Here is a 4,980-nt window from a genome sequence, read left to right on the forward strand (position 1 = left end):
GTGCAGATTAAGAGCCGGTAATATTATAAACATGCAGATTAAGGGCCGGTAATATTATAAACGTGCAGATTAAGGGCCGGTAATATTATAAACGTGCAGATTAAGGGCCGGTAATATTATAAACGTGCAGATTAAGGGCCGGTAATATTATAAACGTGCAGATTAAGGGCCGGTAATATTATAAACGTGCAGATTAAGGGCCGGTAATATTATAAAATGCAGATTAAGGGCCAGTGATATTATAAACGTGCAGATTAAGGGCCGGTAATATTATAAACGTGCAGATTAAGGGCCGGTAATATTATAAACGTGCAGATTAAGGGCCGGTAATATTATAAAGTGCAGATTAAGGGCCGGTAATATTATAAACGTGCAGATTAGGGGCCGGTAATATTATAAAATGCAGATTAAGGGCCGGTAATATTATAAACGTGCAGATTAAGAGCCGGTAATATTATAAAGTGCAGATTAAGAGCCGGTAATATTATAAACGTGCAGATTAAGGGCCGGTAATATTATAAACGTGCAGATTAAGGGCCGGTAATATTATAAACGTGCAGATTAAGGGCCGGTAATATTATAAACGTGCAGATTAAGGGCCGGTAATATTATAAAGTGCAGATTAAGGGCCGGTAATATTATAAACGTGCAGATTAGGGGCCGGTAATATTATAAAATGCAGATTAAGGGCCGGTAATATTATAAACGTGCAGATTAAGAGCCGGTAATATTATAAAGTGCAGATTAAGAGCCGGTAATATTATAAACGTGCAGATTAAGGGCCGGTAATATTATAAACGTGCAGATTAAGGGCCGGTAATATTATAAACGTGCAGATTAAGGGCCGGTAATATTATAAACGTGCAGATTAAGGGCCGGTAATATTATAAACGTGCAGATTAAGGGCCGGTAATATTATAATAAGATCCCCTTCATACATCAGAAGGAGGGAAATCTGATTGGCTTATTTTTTGACATGCTTGTAGAGAAAGACTCACCAAAACAAAGTTACTGGGTTTCACTTTTCATGTTTTCTGTGTTGGTAGAAGCACCGGGACCCGATTATAGAACTTAAACTCGGGAAAAGTCCGATTTTCATGATATGTCCCCTTTAAAAACTTTCTCCTGTGGTCCAAAAAGAGCGACCATATGGAAAAAGTGGTTGCATCAATTTTTTCCGTATAATTCTTTCCTTGCGTTAACATATTTAAAAAAAATTGCTACAGTTTCAAAGAACACAAGCACAATCCGCATTTACATCCACATGAATGAGTGAGTCATTTGCTCACACACAGTCTTCTAACATTAATCATATAAAACTACACATTCTACACTGTCCGAGGAGCAACATAGGAGAGACCATGATGGGTCGTAACACCAGTCTATATAGTGCACTAGTATGTGTTATTCACCATGTAGAAAATATTAAAGGGGTGGTAAAACACAATTTCACTTTTCTAACTTTAGCTAGTGTGTTATGTTGCTGTTTGAGCATAAACAACATCTGCAAAGTTACAACGCTCAAAGTTCAAAGCAAAGGGAGATTTTTGCTTTTATAGAAATCAATTTCTAAGGACTACAGCAAACAGCAATACTATAATAATTAGTACAATTAAATAACAGCGTATCTAAAAAGTAATGAAACAACAACAAAAAATAAACCTTTCTGAAACGTTGTTTAACAGCCGTTCTTGAACAGGTTCTGCTCGATCATCTTCACTAACGTTTCCCCAGGTCCGATTGGTTTTAATGACGCCATTGTTTATAATACACCAAAGCACAAACTACCGGTAAAGGTAAGGGGCGTGACGTTTCCGGGAAATGTGCACTAGGCGGTTAGCGGATCACAACACACTGGGCCAGCTAACCAATCTGAGCCCATTGTGTATTTTTGAGGGACTGGCTTCATAGAACCCGGAAACCATCAGACCGTTTTTACAAGGAGGGACAGAGCAGTGTAGAATAAAGGTAAAATATTGAAAAATAATTAAATTTTTTAAAAACGAAGCATGAACACGTTACAGTGCACCCCACAAACACAATCAAGCCTTCGAAAAAATTTGTTTTGCCACCCCTTTAAATATGTACACAAGTGACTGATTTTAGCCGCAGCTTCGGCGTCTTTTTATAATGTAGGGGCGGAGCTTCAGATTCTAGAGAGCATTTGATTGGACTGAAAATCTAATGAGAAAATGAAATGCAGAGTGATGTCATCAAAATAATTGAATATATTGGCGGAAGTGAAAATTCTCAATGCTTATATCTTCTAAATCTGAATTTTGTCATTGTTTTGGGACACAGTAGATTATAACAGTGAGGCGAACATTCATACTAATTAGGCAAAAAAATTTAATTTTGATTTCATGGGGACTTTAATGGTGTTATATTAAAGGTGGGGTATTTGATACTCTTTTTTGTCCATTTTTTCAAAATAACTTGAAATCCTATTCCTAACCCACTCACAGCCACTGAGTTAGAAGCACAGAAATGAAAATTAATCATGTGTGGAACGGGCAGGACTCGAAAAACTCCAGCCAATCATTTCCAAGACCACCTAGAATCATTGGACAGTAAGTTCATCAATCAAACGGTCGTCCCACACCCCCCTCCCCCCAGCGCGCGTGACCCCCTTTGTGCGCATACTCAAAGCTCGTGACGCATGCGCATCGTCAGTAAAGCCGGTTCCATGATTAGTAGTAAATCGACATTACACTCTCTCGCGCATCTGAGTTTTCGCTCGTGCATGATTGCGCGTCTATTCTCTTCGAATGGGTGGAGTCAGGGCCAGCGTTGGAGGAAAGAAGGTAGGAACAGAGAATGTCTAATATGGGGAGAAGTTTCACTCTCAGTAAACTTCCGGGTTCTGAACTGGTTGCAGTTCCACTCGGGTCCATATGAGGGCGCTCACAGGACGAGTGCAGAATGGAGGTCTATGGAGCTATACCTCTCAAAATCCACTTTTCTCAGGATATAATTTTTTGTCTAGTAATTTGAATGTTGTTTTCAGATTACTGGGTGTTAGATTTTTTGGAGTCACTTATTTGCTTTAAAAAGTCTTTTAAAATGTCAATGACGTCATACACATCGCACAACCATAGAACAGCTTTACGGCAATCCTTCAGTCACTTTGGTGCTTTCGCGATCTGCACTTTCTTTTCTCTCGAGGCATCGACAACAACGCTGACACAAGTAAATACACGTGCTAGAACGGTTAAGTCCGCCTTAACATTCTGGTCTCGCTTCGGATGCCACGATGCCATCAGGCGGTATATCTGGTCAGCGTCCATTAGCAGAATGCTAGCGTGTTATGGGCAACAACAACTCAACCTGTAAAAAATCAAAAGGACATAAGTACTCGTTCATTCAACTTTTGACCTATAACCCATGTTGAACTTGCAAAAAATACATTCAAATATGAGATTTCTCAATGGCAATAGGGTGAAAGAGACAAATTTAGCCGTCTAGCCCCATAGACTCCCATTCATTTCGCACTCGGACGATCGCCCCCCAGTGGAACTCAGGTGGAACTACAACCAAAATTCAGTAAAAGAGGACTTAATAGTGAGTGGCCAGGATTTCCATAGAAGGGCTTTGGTAGGACCATTTGAATTGTGTATTTTCTAGTGATGGGATTTATGGCTCTTTGAGGGGATCCGGATCTTGGCGATCCGTTCCTTACAAAGAGCCGTTCAAAAGAACGGCTCTTTTGGCTCTTTTTAAATATTTAATCAGTTTTAAGAAGCCAGCTTGAGGGCATCTCAGTTTATCCTGGAAATAATCACTGGGAGGAATGATGTAGTCAAATAATGATGAATGTTTGTAGTCAAATAATTTAAACTCAGATATCACACACCAATATATGAGTTTGAATTTTTCTGAAATATAGATTATTACCTCATTTGTCATGTGTGGACTATATACCATAGGGTTGCACAACATCCCTCTGTTTAGAAAGTGACATCACTATTTTGGATTCACCTTTAGTACAAAGTGTGTGTATGTGTAAAGCTATGTTGACTTATGTTATTCATACAATACCTACTCACAAATAAACATAAAAAACAAAGCCGGCTGCAATGAATTTCTGTGCAAATCAGCTTTTACTACAAACAGTAACACTTCCACACAAGAACATTGTTATCACACAAGAACATTTTGATTAAAAAAAACGGCTCTTTTGGCTCTTTTTAAATATTTAGTCAGTTTTAAGAAGCCAGCTTGACGGCAGCGCGCACAACTCCGCTCCTACCCAATGACAAAGGCACGTAGGTTTTTTTTTCCATTGGAGTACTCACGTAAAGGATGGGCGCGCATGCACAACTACTATCATCATGCTGTTAGGCAGTAGTACCCCTGCGCTGGGTGCGCCCCTTCCCCTATAACTGAGGAGCTAATTTGTGTGCATCTGTGTGAAACACGCATAGGAAAAAAAGAACGACAGAAAGAACGGCTCCCCTCCAGCCGCGACTCGGCTCCCATCGTTCATGTTTATGAGCCGTTCAAAAGAATCGGTTCGTTCACGAACGTCACAACTCTAGTATTTTCAAAATCTGCCGGTCGTTTTCCAAATCACATACCCCACCTTTAATATCCTAATTAATTTAGGATATTTTACATAACTTTTGTTTATCTAGTTATCTAGTCTCTAATGGTGTTCACAAAACGTAAGCACAAAAACGTTATTTATCGTTCATGGAAAGTTTTAGCTCTATGTTAATTTTTCAAATGTTGATACTTGTTTCACAACGTTCAGAGAAGATTCAAAAGTACATTCCCAAAATGTTTGCAGAATGAATGAAATGTGTCCTTAACGTTCGCATAACCAAGAACGTTTAAAAAAATAACATAAAGAAAAGAACATTCAGAAATAACGTTCTTAACTTAATGGGAACGTTAGAAAAAAGTTCTAAGAACATATTGTTAGCTGGGAAGTTCCGTCTTTTGGTATAACAACTGTTGTAGGCGTCACTGATATGAGGT

The sequence above is a fragment of the Siphateles boraxobius genome, unplaced genomic scaffold, assembly GCF_051911475.1.
Source record: "Siphateles boraxobius isolate OS27281-9 unplaced genomic scaffold, OSU_SipBor_1 204, whole genome shotgun sequence".
NCBI classification, from domain to species: Eukaryota; Metazoa; Chordata; class Actinopteri; order Cypriniformes; family Leuciscidae; genus Siphateles; species Siphateles boraxobius.